Source organism: Hordeum vulgare, chromosome 5H, assembly GCF_904849725.1.
Source record: "Hordeum vulgare subsp. vulgare chromosome 5H, MorexV3_pseudomolecules_assembly, whole genome shotgun sequence".
NCBI classification, from domain to species: Eukaryota; Viridiplantae; Streptophyta; class Magnoliopsida; order Poales; family Poaceae; genus Hordeum; species Hordeum vulgare.
Window position 1 is genome coordinate 470,260,360 of NC_058522.1, and position 18,023 is coordinate 470,278,382.

The window sequence follows — 18,023 nt, forward strand, 5'->3', positions numbered from 1 at the left end:
CATGAATATTGTACCAGGGTATTGCTTAATGCGAGAGGGCTACTCATTTAAGTCACACAATAATGGTTGTTCTATTTATATGAGTGTTATGTTTTATGGTCATGCTCCGCTGGTGAATGGTTTATTCTTGATGAATCTCGACCGTGATGTTACACATATTCATAGTGTGAGTACCAAAAGATGTAAAGTTGATAATGATAGTCCCACATACTTGTGGCACTGCCGCCTTGGTCATATCGGTGTTAAGCGCATGAAGAAGCTCCATACTGATGGACTATTAGAGTATCTTGACTTTGAATCATTTGACACATGCGACCGTGCCTCATGGGCAAGATGACTAAGATTCCATTCTCATGAATAATGGAGAGAGCGACTGACTTATTGAAAATAATACATACTGATGTGTGTGGTCCAATGAACGTTGAAGCTCGCGGTGGCTACCGTTATGTTCTCACTCTCACCGATGATTTGAGTAGGTATGGGTATATCTACTTGATGAAGCACAAATATGTGACGTTTGAAAAGTTCAAGGAATTTCAGAGTGAGGTTGAGAATCAACGTGACAGAAAAATTAAGTGTCTACGATCTGATCGTGGAGGAGAATATTTGAGTCACGAGTTTGGCACACACCTAAGGAAGTGTGGAATCATTTCACAACTGATGCCGCCTGGCACACCGCAACACAACGGAGTGTCTGAACGTCGTAATCGCACTTTATTAGATATGGTACGATCTATGATGTCTCTTACCGACTTATCGCTATCATTTTGGGGATACACATTAGAAACTGCAGCATTCACTTTAAATAGGGCACCGTCTAAATCCGTTGAGACGACGTATGAACTATGGTTTGGCAAGAAACCTAAGTTATCGTTTCTTAAAGTTTGGGGCTGCCATGCTTATGTGAAGAAACTTCAACCAGAGAAGCTCGAACCCAAAGCGGAGAAATGCGTATTCATAGGATACCCTAAGGAAACTATTGGGTATACCTTCTATCTTAGATCCGAAGGTAAAACCTTTGTTGCCAAGAACGGATCCTTTCTAGAGAAAGAGTTTCTCTCGAAAGAAATAAGTGGGAGGAAAGTAGAACTTGATGAGGTAATTACACCCCCTCTCGAACAGGAAAGTAGCGCAGCGCGGGAAATTGTTCATGTGGCGCCTACACCAACTGAAGAGGAAGTTAATGATAATGATCATGAAGCTTCGGATCAAGTTACTACTGAACCGCGGAGGTCCACAAGGACACGCTCCGCACCAGAGTGGTACGGCAACCCTGTGATGGAAATCATGTTGTTAGACAACGGTGAACCTTCGAGCTATGAAGAAGCAATGGCGGGCCCAAGTTCCAACAAATGTCTTGAGGCTATGAAATCCAAGATAGGATCCATGTATGAGAACAAAGTATGGACTTTGGCGGACTTTCCCGATGACCGGCGAGCCATAGAAAATAAATGGATCTTCAAGAAGAAGACTGATGCAAACGGTAATGTGATCGTTTATAAAGCTCAACTTGTCGCAAAGGGTTTTTGACAAATTCAAGGAGTTGACTACGAAGAGACTTTCTCTCGCGTAGCGAAGCTGAAGTCAGTCCAAATAATGTTAGCAATTGCCGCCTTTTATGATTATGAAATTTGGCAAATGGACGTCAAAACAGCGTTCCTTAACGGGAATCTTAAGGAAGAGTTGTATATGATGCAACCAGAAGGTTTTGTCGACCCTAAGGGTGCTAACAAAGTGTGCAAGCTCGAGCGCTCCATCTATGGGCTGGTGCAAGCATATCGGAGTTGGAACATTCGCTTTAATGAGGTGATTAAAGCATTTGGGTTCATACAAGTTTATGGAGAAGCTTGTCTGTAAAAGAAAGTGAGTGGGAGCTCTGTAGCTTTCCTCATACTGTATGTGGATGACATATTATTGATGGGGAATAATGTAGAGATGTTGGAGAGCATAAAGGCCTATTTGAATAAAAGTGCTTTCCTCATACCGTAGGAGTGCTTTGGGTGTATCAAACGTCACAACGTAACTGGGTGACTATAAAGGTGCACTACGGGTATCTCCAAAAATGTCTGTTTGGGTTGGTACGAATCGAGATCGGGATTTGTCACTCCGTGTGACGGAGAGGTATCTCTGGGCCCACTCGGTAGAACATCATCATGAGCTCAATGTGACTAAGGATTTAGTCACAGTATGACGTGCTACGGAACGAGTAAAGAGACTTACCGGTAACGAGATTGAACAAGGTATAGGCATACCGACGATCGAATCTCGGGCAAGTTCTATACCGAAAGACAAAGGGAATTGTATACGGGATTGATTGAATCCTTGACATCGTGGTTCATCCGATGAGATCATCGTGGAACGTGTGGGAGCCACCATGGGTATCCAGATCCCGCCGATGGTTATTGGTTGGAGAGTGTCTCGGTCATGTCTGCATGCCTCCCGAACCCGTAGGGTCTACACACTTAAGGTTCGATGACGCTAGGGTTATAGGGAATTGTTATATGAGGTTACCGAAAGTTGTTCAGAGTCCCGGATGAGATCTCGGACGTCACGAGGAGCTCCGGAATGGTCCGGAGGTAAAGATTGATATATATGATGGATGAGTTTGGACGCCGGAAATGTTTCGGGCACCACCGGCAAAGTGTCGGGGCCACCGGAAGGGTTCTGGAGGCCCACCGGGAGGGGCCACAAGCCCCGGAGGTCTACGTGGGCCAAGTGCGGGAGGGAACCAGCTCCTAGGTGGGCTGGTGTGCCCCCACACCTAGCCCATGCGCAGCAAAGAGGGACGGAGGGGAAACCCTAGGCGCTGGTGGGCCTAAGGCCCACCTAGGGGTGCGCCCCCCCCCCCTCCCTGCCCTGGCCGCCGCCCCCCTCTCCCATCTGGGCTGCCACACCACCTAGGGTGGGAACCCTAGGGGTGGCGCACCCCCTCCCCTCCTCCTATATATAGAGAGGGTTTTGGGGCTGTTTTACACACAGTTTTCCCTCTCCCTCGGTGCAGCCCTGCTCCCCTCCTTCCTCCTCTCCCACGGTGCTTGGCGAAGCCCTGTCGGGAGACCTCGTCTCTCCATCGACACCACGCCGTCGCGCTGTCGGAGATCTTCCCCAACCTCTCCCTCCTCCTTGCTGGATCAAGATGCGGGAGACGTCACCGGGATGCATGTGTGTTGAACGCGGAGGTGTCGTGGTTCGGCACTAGATCGGAATCACACCGTGATCTGAATCGCCGCGAGTACGACTCCATCAACCGCGTTCTTGCAACGTTTCCGCTTAGCGACCTTCAAAGGTATGAAGATGCACTCACCCTCTCTCGTTGCTGGTCTCTCCATAGGAAGATCTGAATATGGCGTAGGAAAATTTTGAATTTATGCTACCTTACCCAACACCTGGGTTGTTCGAGAACACTCCCGGGTTGTGTTCGGCTGAGACAAATCTGGGAGTATCGACCACATCGGGCTCTAAGGCTGGGCCAATGGTAAAAGTCGTACCAGCAGTGGGATCCACAACTTCCGAAGTCAAAGCATCAGGGCTCGTGGGCTCCTCGAAAGGAGCTAGGAGCCTTTTTTAACACAAGATCTCCCCGGGGGTCGGTGGTGAACTCTAGGCTCCTAAACCTTACTTCTTGATTGGGGGTGAAGCTTTTGACCTGGCCAAGGCGGTTGGCCGGATCGGCATGTAGAACGATGCTTCCGAATGCAAAGATCTGTCCAGGGACAAAGACGTCCTTTTTGCAGATCTCTTCGCTGATGACTAAGCATGCCATCAATCCTTCCTGCGACCCTACAATGAAACTCTCAATGAAAGGACCGGTGTCTGTATCAAAACCGATGGATCGCGGGTAGGGGTCCCGAGCTGTGGACCTTGGGTCGATGGATTACACGAGACGAAGGAGACAGTATTCACCCAGGTTCGGTCCCCCTTGCAGAGGTAAAACCCTACGTCCTACTTGATTATATTGATGTGGATGAGAATTACAGAGTTGATCTACCTCGAGATCGTATGAGCTAAAACCCTAGATGAGTCAACCTGACCACACGGATGAACTCGTCTGGTTTATATAGACACTAGGGGTTCCTAGGATTACACATAACCGACCTCCAACCGGGGACAAACGCGCCGACCTAGACTACTTAACTTGGATGACACGCCAGTCTTTGGAGCTTTCCTTCTTGAATTCGAGGTCTTCATGTAATCCTGTCTTCAACAACACGGCCCATTAGGTCGGCCTCTAAAAGATGGGCCGACCGTCCGAGGACCCCTTAGTTCCGGACTCCCTCAGTCGCTTCCCCTCTTGTCCGGCTTCAATATGGAGCGGCCGCTCCACAACATCGTGAATGTGGGCGGCTGGTGCCGGATGCGAACACGCATGGGTGAGGGAGAAGGGTTTTGAATAGGTCAGGGCGGTCAGAAGCGGACGTGGGTGTTTTCCGGACGCCCCTAAAGTACTCCTTAGTTTGTCTCCGGTTGGCGGAAAAAAACACATCCGAACCGTTCATCGTACCAATGCAGGCCCGCGTTGGATAGCACAACACGCCCAGACTGCGTTGTCCGGATACTTGCGTCCGGTTTAAGGGTCGGAGTTGGATAGGTCAGAACGGTCGGAAGCGGCCGTAGGTGTTTTCCGGACGTCCGGAAAGTACTCCATAGTTTGTCTCCGGTTCGCGAAAAAAAAAAAACAAATCCGAACTGTTCGGCGTACCAATGCAGACCCGCGTCGGATGGTACAACAAGCCCAGACCACGCGGTCCGAACATTTGCAGCCTGTTTAAGAGTCGGTCTTGAAGATGGCGTTGCTCCTTCTTTACTAGCGAGTTGAGGCCATTTTTTCCTCCGTTTAAATAAAAGTTCCAACGGGGAGATACCGCTATGTTGGCAACAAGCTTAGTAGTACTCCTAGCTAGGCCGAGACTGCGTTGTCCGGATACTTGCGTCCGGTTTAAGGGTCGGAGTTGAAGATGTCCTTGCTCCTTCTTTACTAGCGAGTTGAGGCCATTTTTTCCTCCGTTTAAATAAAGGATACTTGCGTCCGGTTTAAGGGTCGGAGTTGAAGATGTCCTTGCTCCTTCTTTACTAGCGAGTTGAGGCCATTTTTTCCTCCGTTTAAATAAAAATTCCAACGGGAAGATACCGCTATGTTGGCGACAAGCTACCACTCCTGGCTAGGAAGAGGAAAAGCCATGGGCATTTGTCACAATTCGACACATGTCTTCCCCACGCAAATGGCGAAGCTGAGATCAGGCCATGCTGTCTTACATGGTGCCATCATCAGGCGCCTTTGATTCCTCGTCTAGTGTAACAATTCTCCACCACTACCATGCTAGTGTGGGGCACTTTGTTTTACTTTCTTGTCACACCCTCGTATGCCCCCGAACACAACAAACAAACAGATCAAACCAGCATAAAACAACTCGGCGTAGGGCTGCAGGAAGCCGTCTAGCCCGCAGCGCCAAAAGCCCACCCAGACCACGCACCCAAAACCGGAAACGCATATGATAACCGGGCGCCGGAAGAAGAGGCGTCTCGGGGTCGAGGCTCGTTGCGCGACACCTGAGAAGCACGCAGCATCCTCACGCGCGACGGCGAAGCGCGGGGCCGTGCGTCATCTCGACAGCGAGACCCCCGCCCATGGCTGTTCCACGCGCCGTCTCGTGTTGCCGCCGCATAGGCTCGCGCCGGGCTCGGGCCCCGCCCGCCGGCGACACGCACCACCACCGGATGAACCTCCCGTCGTGCTTTGGTTGCGTCGACGCCGTGGAGTTTGATTAGCTCGACGGCGACGGGGCGCTAATTAGTGTTGGCTTAATTTAATGGCGATGTAACGTCTGTAGTAGTAGCAGCAGTACTCCGGATCATTGATCAGTGCTGCTAATGGCCTTCGTCATCCGGCTCCCATCATATATCCACATCGAAGGCTGGCTGGCTGGCTATCTAGTGCGGTGACGAACTTAGTTTGGTTTCGTCGAGTAAACTAGTGCAAAGTGGGTGCGTACGTACGCGGGCTTTTGCGTGCGCGCCAAAGCTCGTTTGCGTCACCATGGGCGACCAACTTGCACGCCCCCCTTTTGTTTTCCTTACATGCATCCGAGGCTCTCTCATTCTTAATGTCAATTTGCTAGTGCGTCAAAGTTAACTAACTGTCAGATTTAGCCGAACATTCTCGAAGATTTGGAGATCTACTAGCTTAGCCTAGTGACTTAGTGCACACACCTTTAATTTGTGTTGCTAGCTTCAGAGATTGGGCACTATTATTGCTAACAGAGATGCGTATAACTAAGAAAGAGCATGGTTAGGGCTTATCCACATCGGTCCAATCAGGGAAGAGAATTCTTTTGTGGAAAATATGCATGCATGTATCCACATCGATCGCATCTTAAACTGGTAAAATTATTAAGCTGGTGTTCGCTTTATACCAAGAATGGTGGTTGTGCGCCCGCAAGATGCACCGTATCTCAAAAGGTAGAATGTTTAGATAGGGTTTTAATTCAGTCGGAAGTAAGATCGACTTGTGTACGGTGTGCCTGTGTGAAACCTGTCTGACCACTACGGATGTGCACCATGGTCTAGTAGACTTTCCTTAATTACCAATCATCCACTTTAGCTCATGTAAGGTGCACCCCCGTGGCTCAAAATACAACAATCAAAGAAGCTTACCCTCTCATGAACCCGGATCGATCTCGATTTAGGCATGTCTCTGATTTGGCTCATACAAATAAACATATGATTAAACAAGCAATTTTGGAGACTAAGCAAGCTTGACCTGAACGTTTTCATCTCAATGAAACTATCTTGGATACCAAGATTTGAGGAGTTAAGATAAAATATGCTTGACCAGCTAGTCAAGTAAAGTCTGCTATGTTTATAAATATTTCGCAAAAAAGAGAGTCTATGTATAAGGCTCTCAAAGAATTTCTATGGTTAGCTACTAGAAATAGTGTGCTGACAAAAGATTTACTTATTCATAGAGGTTCGCCGTGTGAGGCTAAATGTATGTTTTATAGCACTAGGCGCATGCCCTTGCGTTTCCATGGGCGCCAAATATTTTTGTCTCGATAAATTCCTTAGCCTGAATCATGCATGGTAAGTAAATTAATTTGATTGAGCAGTGAAGGTGCGGTGAAATATGACAGTAAATTGAATGGTGTAATACCATGTTATTGCAAAATAGAAATTTAATTAAGGTGGAGTTGAATGACGGGGGAAAATCAACAAGATGAAAAAATCGATGGATGGCCGTGATGCGAGGGGATGAACCGATTGACGAAAAGCTTTGTCTGACAAAAAAAAGTACTTACTTTTTAAATAGTAGAGATAAATGAAAGTTTAGATCACCTGTTTTCAACTTGTCATGTGGCTAGCTATACGTGGAATGTGATAAAATGAAGTCTCGGTCCATGGATTCGTGTGGCTACGAGCAACCGGGGTTGGTGGTGCGTGCTTGTGTTCCGACAAGTGGCCCACGAAGGTGGTGGAGTCTTCTCTTTTCCTGTGTTTGAGCCAGCGGTGCACGGGTTCGGCGGGTGGCGAGTGCGGTAACAGTTGACGAGCAATGACGGTGGCTTCGACATGGGGCTCGTGTTCGGGCGGACCATCTCGGTGTCCGAGGTGAGTCCGGGCTCGCGCTCTGGGCAGTGAGGTCAGGTGCGGTATAGGAGGTGCTCGTGGGAGGAGATGGGGCAGTGTGACTGCTTTGGTTAGGCGGCGGTGTAATCTGGGTTGTTGGCGTCTTCGACGCGGGTGACGCGGATTTGGATCATGGTGGTGGACGACGTTCGGCGGTGCGCAAGTAATATGGTTGCTTTAGCCCAGGTTGGATGCCTTCCTTTGTGCCCTTCTTGCTTGGCGCCTGTCTGTCACATCGGTCCAAGGTTTGCTCTCCGGGCGTTGTTGTATCATCACACGGATCGGCGCCAATGACCACAAACATGACGATGTTCGAGCATACTCGGCGGTGACCGTCGGTAGTCACTGGGTTGTACCCCTCTCGGTCCACCGAGACGAGTTGCGGAAACAGGTGTGGGCGCTTACTATTATGGAGGTGACGACCCAAACCCGGTGACTGATTGATACGTCTCCAACGTATCTATAATTTTTTATGGTTCCATCCTATTATCTTGTCAACCTTGGATGTTTTATATGCATGAATATGTTATTTTATATCTTTTTTGAGGCTAACCTATTAACTCAGTGTCAAGTGCCAGTTTCTGTTTTTTTTGTGTTTTTGGCCCATTTTCAGACGGAGTCCAAATGGAATGAAACTTTACGATGATTTTTTTTGGACCAAAGAGACCCCTGAAGCTTTGGGAGAAGCCAGATGGGCCACGAGGGAGTCACAAGCCCTCACGCCTCCACCCCCCCCCCCCCCCCCCCCCCGTGGTGGTGCGCAGGCTTGTGACCTCCTCGTGGGCCCAACTGACGTAATTCCACCGCCATAAATTCCTATCAATTCAGAAACCACCAGAAAGAAACCTAGATCGGGAGTTCCGCCGTCGCAAGCCTCTGTATTCACCAAAAACCAATCTGGAGCCCGTTTCAGCACCCTGCCGGAGGGGGAATCTATCTCTGGTGGCCATCTTCATCATCCCGGCGATCTCCATGACGAGGAGGGAGTAGTTCTCCCTCGGGGCTGAGGGTATGTACCAGTAGCTATGTGTTTGATCTCTCTATCTCGTGTTCTTGAGATGTCTTGATCTCGATGTACCGTGGGCTTTGCTACTATAGTTGGATCTTATGATGTTCTTCCCCCTCTCCCTCTTGTAATGAATTGAGTTTCCCCTTGGAGTTATCTTATCGGATTGAGTCTTTGAGAACACTTGATGTATGTCTTGCACGTGTCTATCTGCTGTGATCAACTTGCGGGTTTGTGACAATTGGGAACCTATGCATATGGGTTGGTACACGTGGATTCATGTGAGTACTTGATGTATGTTTTGGTGATCAACTTGCGGGTTCGTGACATTGGGAACCTATGCACAGGGGTTGGCACACGTTTTGACTCTCTGGTAGAAACTTTGGGGCACTCTTTGAAGTTCTATGTGTTGGTTGAATAGATGATTCTGAGATTATGTGATACATATCGTATAATCATGCCCACGGATACTTGAGGTGACAATGGAGTATCTAGGTGACATTAGGGTCTTGGTTGATATGTATCTTAAGGTGTTATTCTAGTACGAACTCTTGAATAGATCGATCAGAAAGAATAACTTTGTGGTGGTTTCGTACCCAACAATAATCTATTCGTTTGTTCCCCGCTATTAGTGACTTTGGAGTGACTCTTTGTTGCATGTTGAGGGCTAGTTATATGATCCAATTATGTTATCATTGTTGAGAGAACTTCGCTAGTGAAAGTATGAACCCTAGGCCTTGTTTCCATGCATTGCAATACCATTCGTGCTCACTTTTGTTATTTGTTACCTTGCTGTTTTTGTAATTTCACATTACAAAAACCTATATATACCATCCATATTGCACTTGTATCACCTTCTCTTCGCCGAACTAGTGCACCTATACAACTTACCATTGTATTAGGTGTGTTGGGGACACAAGAGACTCTTTGTTATTTGGTTGCAGGGTTGCTTGAGAGAGACCATCTTCATCCTACGCCTCCCGCGGATTGATAAACCTTAGGTCACCCACTTGAGGGAAAATTGCTACTGTCCTACAACCCTCTGCACTTGGAGGCCCAACAACGTCTACAAGGAGAAGGTTGCGTAGTAGACATCAAGCTCTTTTCTGGCGCCGTTGCCGGGGAGGTTAGCGCTTGAAGGTATATCTTTAGATCTTGCAATCAAAACTTTTTGTTTCTTGTTCTTTCGTTAGAAAGCTACAAAAAAATGGAATTGAGGATGCCTCATATGCTCCACCTTTTCAACGTCTTCCGTGAGCATGATGGGAAGGAAAACTGTGCTCAAGTGCTGAAAAAAGAACTACATAGAATGCTTGGCATAGAATATGTGAATGATGAGCATGATTGCAATGTTCTTAGCATGAATTCTTTGAATACCCATGATGCTAACGATATGCAAAGCCACAAGCTTGGGGATTCTATATTTGATGAAGATGGTCTTTTTAGGTCTTCCACTTTGAATGATCAAAATCATTTTGATGAAAGCATGCCCCCTATCTATGATGATTATTGTGAGGATACTTATGCTTTAAAGAAGAGGGATGATAAAACTTGTCATACTCTCGAGAACCCCTTTGCTAAACCTTGATTTTTCATTGTGGACACAATTTGTAGTGCTGAAGTCTTTTACGATACTCCCACTACTATTCTTGAGAATATATTTCCTTATGTGGAGAGTAGTAAAATTTCTATGCTTGTAGATCATGAAAAGAATGCTTTAGGTGTTGGTTATATTGTTGAATTCATTCATGATGCTACTGAAAATTACTATGAGAGAGGATCATATGCTTCTAATTATTGCAATAGTATCAAGCTTCCTCTCCATATGTTGAAATTTTTGAAGCTATGCTTGTTTTGCCTTCCTATGCTAGTTGATTCTTGCTCCAATAAATTGTTTGATCACAAAATCCCTATGCATAGGAAGTGAGTTAGATTTAAATGTGCTAGACATTTGCTCCATGATGCTCACATTGTGTTTCAATCCTGACCTTTTATGTGAGCATCATTGAAATCAATGCCTAGCTAAGGGCGTTAAACGATAGCGCTTCTTGGGAGGCAACCCAATGAATAAATTTTTCTTTGCTTTTTGCTTCCTGTTTTGTTTTCTCCACACCATCATAATTCTGTTATGATTGTGTCTTTTGTGTTTCTTTTTGTGTTTGTGCCAAGCAAAACCGTTATGATTAGTCTTGGTGATGATTGTTTAATCATGCTGGAAAAAGACAGAAACTTTCTGCTCACGAAAAGAATTTTTATTTTTATTCTGTAAGAGCTTTTGAGTTGATTCTTTTTGCTGCTGATTTCTATGCAATTTCTTCGGACTGTCGTAATATTTCAGATTTTTTGAAGTACTAGAAGTATACGAAGTATACAGATTGCTACATACCGGTCTACTGTTAACAGATTCTGTTTTTGTTGAGTTGGTTTCTTATTTTGATGAAATTGAAGTTTCTCATGATAAACTTAAAAAGGATTTTGAGGCCCTTCTCCTTGAATGCAATAATGTCAAGGGATAGCTCATCAAAACCTCTAAGATCTATCAGGAGCTTCAATCTACTCATGAGAAGTCTCTATTTGCTACTTACTCCTCTCATATTGTTGATGATACTTGTGTTGGAATTATGCCCTAGAGGCAATAATAAATGTATAGTTATTATTATAGTTCCTGTATCAAGATAATAGTTTATTATCCATGCTATAATTGTATTGAATGAAGACTCATTTACATGTGTGGATACATAGACAAAACACCGTCCCTAGCATGCCTCTAGTTGGCTAGCCAGTTGATCGATGATAGTCAGTGTCTTCTGATTATGAACAAGGTGTTGTTGCTTGATAACTGGATCACGTCATTGGGAGAATCACGTGATGGACTAGACCCAAACTAATAGACGTAGCATGTTGATCGTGTCATTTTGTTGCTACTGTTTTCTGCGTGTCAAGTATTTATTCCTATGACCATGAGATCATATAACTCACTGACACCGGAGGAATGCTTTGTGTGTATCAAACGTCGCAACGTAACTGGGTTACTATAAAGATGCTCTACAGGTATCTCCGAAGGTGTTAGTTGAGTTAGTATGGATCAAGACTGGGATTTGTCACTCCGTGTGACGGAGAGGTATCTCGGGGCCCACTCGGTAATACAACATCACACACAAGCCTTGCAAGCAATGTAACTTAGTGTAAGTTGCGGGATCTTGTATTACGGAACGAGTAAAGAGACTTGCCGGTAAACGAGATTGAAATAGGTATATGGATACTGACGATCGAATCTCGGGCAAGTAACATACCGAAGGACAAAGGGAATGACATACGGGATTATACGAATCCTTGGCACTGAGGTTCAAACGATAATATCTTCGTAGAATATGTAGGATCAAATATGGGCATCCAGGTCCCGCTATTGGATATTGACCGAGGAGTCTCTCGGGTCATGTCTACATAGTTCTCGAACCCGCAGGGTCTGCACACTTAAGGTTCGACGTTGTTTTATGCGTATTTGAGTTATATGGTTGGTTACCGAACGTTGTTCGGAGTCCCGGATGAGATCACGGAAGTCACGAGGGTTTCCGGAATGGTCCGGAAACGAAGATTGATATATAGGATGACCTCATTTGATTACCGGAAGGTTTTCGGAGTTACCGGGAATGTACCGGGAATGACGAATGGGTTCCGGGAGTTCACCGGGGGGGGGCAACCCACCCCGGGGAAGCCCATAGGCTTTGGGGAGACACACCAGCCCTTAGTGGGATGGTGGGACAGCCCCAAGGGGGCCTATGCGCCAAGAGAAAGAAATCAAAGGAAAAGAAAAAAAAAGAGAGGGAAGAAGTGGGAAGGGAGGGGGACTCCTCCCACCAAACCAAGTCCAACTCGGTTTGGGGGGGGAGTCCTCCCCCCCTTGGCTCGGCCGACCCCTTGGGAGTCCCTTGGACCCCAAGGCAAGGTCCCCCTCCCTCCTCCTATATATATGGGGCTTTTAGGGCAGATTTGAGACGACTTTCTCACGGCTGCCCGACCACATACCTCCATAGTTTTTCCTCTAGATCGCGTTTCTGCGGAGCTCGGGCGGAGCCCTGCTGAGACGAGATCATCACCAACCTCCGGAGCGCCGTCACGCTGCCGGAGAACTCTTCTACCTTTCCGTCTCTCTTGCTGGATCAAGAAGGCCGAGATCATCGTCGAGCTGTACGTGTGCTGAACGCGGAGGTGCCGTCCGTTCGGTACTAGATCGTGGGACTGATCGCGGGATTGTTCGCGGGGCGGATCGAGGGACGTGAGGACGTTCCACTACATCAACCGCGTTCTCTAACGCTTCTGCTGTACGATCTACAAGGGTACGTAGATCACTCATCCCCTCTCGTAGATGGACATCACCATGATAGGTCTTCGTGCGCGTAGGAAATTTTTTGTTTCCCTTGCGACGTTCCCCAACAGTGGCATCATGAGCTAGGTTCATGCGTAGATGTATTCTCGAGTAGAACACAAAAGGTTTTGTGGGCGGAGATGTGCGTTTTGCTGCCCTCCTTAGTCTTTTCTTGATTCCGCGGTATTGTTGGATTGAAGTGGCTTGGACCGACATTACTCGTACGCTTACGAGACACTGGTTTCATCGTTACGAGTACCCCCCTTGCTCAAAGATGACTGGCAAGTGACGGTTTCTCCAACTTTAGTTGAATCGGATTTGGCCGAGGAGGTCCTTGGATGAGGTTAAATAGCAACTCATAGATCTCCGTTGTGGTGTTTGCGTGAGTAAGATGCGATCCTACTAGATACCCTTGGTCACCACGTAAAACATGCAACAACAAAATTAGAGGACGTCTAACTTGTTTTTGCAGGGTATGATTGTGATGTGATATGGCCAATAATGTGATGTGATATATTGGATGTATGAGATGATCATGTTGTAATAGAAATATCGACTTGCACGTCGATGGTACGGCAATCGGCAGGAGCCATAGGGTTGTCTTTATACTAACTTATGTGCTTGCAGATGCGTTTACTATTTTGCTAGGATGTAGCTTTAGTAGTAATAGCATAAGTAGCACGACAACCCCGATGGCAACACGTTGATGGATGATCATGGTGTGGCGCCGGTGACAAGAAGATCGTGCCGGTGCTTTGGTGATGGAGATCAAGAAGCACGTGATGATGGCCATATCATGTCACTTATGAATTGCATGTGATGTTAATCCTTTTATGCACCTTATTTTGCTTAGAACGACGGTAGCATTATGAGGTGATCTCTCACTAAAATTTCAAGACGAAATTGTGTTCTCCCCGACTGTGCACCGTTGCTACAGTTCGTCGTTTCGAGACACCACGTGATGATCGGGTGTGATAGACTCAACGTTCACATACAATGGGTGCAAAACAGTTGCGCACGCGGAACACTCGGGTTAAGCTTGACGAGCCTAGCATGTGCAGACATGGCCTCGGAACACATGAGACCGAAAGGTCGATCATGAATCATATAGTTGATATGATTAGCATAGGGATGCTTACCACTGAAACTACTCTCGACTCACGTGATGATCGGACTTGGGATAGTGTAAGTGGATCATGAACCACTCAAATGACTAGAGAGATGTACTTTTTGAGTGGGAGTTTAGCAAATAATTTGATTAAGTTGAACTCTAATTATCTTGAACATAGTATAAGTCCACTTTGAATATATTTGTGTTGTAGATCATGGCTCACGCAAGTGTCATCTTGAATTTTAATACGTTCCTAGAGAAAGCTAAGTTGAAAGATGATGGAAGCAACTTTGTAGACTGGGCTCGTAATCTTAAGCTAATCTTACAAGCTGGAAAGAAGGATTATGTCCTTAATGCTGCGCTAGGAGATGAACCACCCGCTACGGCTGATCAGGATGTTAAGAACGCTTGGTTAGCGCGTAAGGAGGACTACTCAATAGTTCAATGTGCAGTCTTGTATGGCTTAGAACCGGGACTTCAACGTCGCTTTGAGCGTCATGGAGCATTTGAGATGTTCCAGGAGTTGAAGTTTATCTTTCAGAAGAACGCCCGGATCGAGAGGTATGAGACCTCCGATAAATTCTATGCTTGCAAGATGGAGGAAAACTCGTCTGTCAGTGAACATGTGCTCAAAATGTCTGGGTACTCAAACCGTCTAGCTGAACTGGGGATTGAACTCCCGCAAGAAGCTATCACTGACAGAATCCTTCAATCACTGACGCCAAGCTATAAAGGCTTTGTGTTGAACTACAACATGCAAGGGATGAACAAGTCTCCCGGCGAGTTGTTTGCGATGCTGAAAGTCGCAGAGTCTGAACTCCGTAAAGAGCATCAAGTGTTGATGGTGAGCAAGACCACTAGTTTCAAGAGAAACGGCAAAGGCAAGAAGGGCAATTCGAAGAAGAGCGGCAAGCCTGTTGCCAATCCGCCGAAGAAACCCAAGGCTGGGCCTAAGCCTGAAACAGAGTGCTTCTATTGCAAGGGTATGGGTCACTGGAAGCGCAATTGCCCCAAGTATCTGGCAGATAAGAAGGCGGGCAAAGAAAAATCAGGTATATTTGATATACATGTTATTGATGTGTACTTAACCGGCTCTCGTAGTAGTGCCTGGGTATTCGATACCGGTTCTGTTGCTCACATTTGCAACTCGAAGCAGGAACTGCGGAATAGACGAAGGCTGGCGAAAGACGAAGTGACGATGCGCGTAGGAAACGGTTCCAAGGTTAATGCAATCGCCGTCGGCACAGTGTCACTTCAGCTACCATCGGGATTAGTGATGAACTTAAATCATTGTTATTTAGTGCCTGCGTTGAGCATGAACATTATATCTGGATCTTGTTTATTGCGAGACGGTTACTCTTTTAAGTCTGAGAATAATGGTTGTTCTATTTCTATGAGTAACATCTTTTATGGTCATGCACCGAATGTGAGAGGATTGTTCATATTGAATCTCGATAGCGATACGCATATACATAACATTGAGACCAAAAGAGTTAGAGTAAACAATGATAGCGCCATATTTTTGTGGCACTGCCGCTTGGGTCATATTGGTGTAAAGCGCATGAAGAAACTCCATGTTGATGGACTTTTGGAGTCACTTGACTTTGATTCACTTGACACGTGCGAACCATGCCTCATGGGCAAGATGACTAAGACTCTGTTCTCCGGAACAATGGAGCTCGCAAGTGACTTGTTGGAAATCATACATACCGATGTGTGTGGTCCGATGAGCGTGGAGGCACGCGGCGGATATCGTTATTTTCTCACCTTCACTGACAATTTAAGTAGATATGGTTATGTCTACTTGATGAAGCACAAGTCTGAAACATTTGAAAAGTTCAAGCAATTTCAGAGTGAAGTGGAAAATCATCGTAACAAAAAGATCAAGTTCCTACGGTCTGATCGTGGGGGTGAATATCTGAGTTTCGAGTTTGGTACTCACTTAAGACAATGTGGAATTGTTTCGCAGTTAACACCGCCTGGAACACCACAGCGTAATGGTGTGTCCGAACGTCGTAATCGTACTTTGTTAGAGATGGTGCGATCTATGATGTCTCTTACTGATTTGCCGTTATCATTTTGAGGTTATGCATTGGAAACAGCTGCATTCACTTTAAATAGGGCACCATCAAAATCCGTTGAGACGACACCATACGAACTGTGGTATGGCAAAAGACCAAAGTTGTCGTTTCTTAAAGTTTGGGGATGTGATGCTTATGTCAAAAAGCTTCAGCCTGAAAAGCTGGAACCCAAAGCGGAAAAGTGCGTCTTCATAGGTTACCCAAAAGAGACACTTGGGTACACCTTCTATCTCAAATCCGAGGGCAAAGTGTTTGTTGCTAAGAACGGAACTTTTCTCGAGAAGGAGTTTCTCTCGAGAGAATTGAGTGGGAGGAAGATAGAACTTGACGAGGTTGTCGAACCTCTCATCCCTCTGGATGGTGGCGCAGGGCAAGGGGAAACCTCTGTCGTTGCGACGCCGGTTGAGGAGGAAGTTAATGATGATGATCATGAAACTCCAGTTCAAGTTTCTGTTGAACCACGCAGGTCGACGAGATCACGCGCTGCTCCAGAGTGGTACGGTAATCCCGTCTTATCAATCATGTTGTTAGACAACAATGAACCTGCAAATTATGAAGAAGCAATGGTGGGCCCAGATTCCAACAAATGGCTAGAAGCCATGAAATCCGAGATAGGATCCATGTATGAGAACAAAGTGTGGACTTTGGAGATACTACCTGAGGGCCGCAAGGCTATTCAGAACAAATGGATCTTTAAGAAGAAGACGGATGCTGACGGTAATGTGACCGTTTATAAAGCTCGACTTGTGGCAAAGGGTTTTTCACAAGTTCCAGGAATTGACTACGATGAGACTTTCTCTCCCGTAGCGATGCTTAAGTCCGTCAGAATCATGTTAGCAATAGCTGCATTTTTCGATTATGAAATCTGGCAGATGGATGTCAAAACGGCGTTCCTTAACGGTTTCCTTAAGGAAGAGTTGTATATGATGCAACCCGAAGGTTTTGTCGATCCTAAAAATGCTGACAAGGTGTGCAAGCTCCAACGATCCATTTATGGACTGGTGCAAGCATCTCGGAGTTGGAACAAACGTTTTGATGAGGTGATCAAAGCATTTGGGTTTATACAAGTGGTTGGAGAATCTTGTATTTACAAGAAAGTGAGTGGGAGCTCTGTGGCATTTCTAATATTATATGTGGATGACATATTACTGACTGGAAACAACGTAGAGCTTTTGGAGAGCATAAAAGGTTACTTGAATGAAAGTTTCTCTATGAAGGACCTAGGAGAAGCTGCTTACATTCTAGTCATTAAGATCTATAGGGATAGATCAAAACGCCTGATAGGACTTTCACAAAGCACATACCTTGATAAAGTTTTGAAGAGGTTCAAAATGGAGCAGTCCAAGAAAGGGTTCTTGCCAGTGTTACAAGGTACAAGATTGAGTAAGACTCAGTGCCTAGCAACTGATGAAGATAGAGAGCATATGCGCTCTATCCCCTATGCTTCAGCCATAGGTTCTATCATGTATGCGATGCTGTGCACTAGACCGGATGTTAGCTTGGCTATAAGTATGGCAGGCAGGTTCCACAGTAATCCAGGAGTGGATCACTGGACAGCGGTCAAGAATATCCTGAAGTACCTAAAAAGGACTAAGGATATGTTTCTCGTGTATGGAGGTGACGAAGAGCTCGCCGTAACAGGTTACGTTGATGCAAGCTTTGACACAGATCCGGACGACTCTAAAGTCGCAAACCGGATACGTATTTATTCTTAATGGGGGTGCAGTAAGGTGGTGCAGTTCCAAGCAAAGCGTCGTAGCAGATTCTACATGTGAAGCGGAGTACATGGCTGCCTCAGAGGCGGCTAAGGAGGGTGTCTGGATGAAGCAGTTCATGAAG